General features: G+C 56.3%; 1 protein-coding gene across 1 annotated transcript in view; it reads left to right on the top strand.

Moving 5' to 3' along the window:
- The window catches only part of EMH_0073390 (uncharacterized protein), a gene marked incomplete at both ends in the record, with an annotated part of 3641 nt that overhangs the window by 2906 nt on the left and 467 nt on the right, over positions 1-268 (top strand). The gene's annotated exons all lie outside the window — the stretch shown is intronic.

The raw sequence follows: 268 nt of genomic DNA, 5'->3' as shown, positions 1-268 counted from the left end.
TGCTGCTTCAGCAGCACCTGCTAGTTTGTGTATATTTTCACGTTATCTAAGCGGGTGTTGCTGATGCAGCTGCAGCTCCTTGCTGCATCTGCTGCTGCTGCTGCTGCTGCTGCTGCTGCTGCTGCTGTTTTTCTTGTTCTCGCTGCTGCAGAAACTGCTCGTAGCTGATGCTGACGTCGACGCTGCCGCGGTGCAGCAGCACAAACTCACGGCTGCTCTTTCCGAAACGCAGAGTGTCCCCCTCTCTGCAGCAGCAGCAGCAGCAGCA

This window comes from Eimeria mitis, genomic scaffold, assembly GCF_000499745.2.
Source record: "Eimeria mitis Houghton genomic scaffold, Emh_scaff4215, whole genome shotgun sequence".
NCBI lineage: Eukaryota > Apicomplexa > Conoidasida > Eucoccidiorida > Eimeriidae > Eimeria > Eimeria mitis.
Note: the sequence above shows the minus strand (reverse complement) of the source record. Positions and strands in the feature narration are given on the sequence as shown.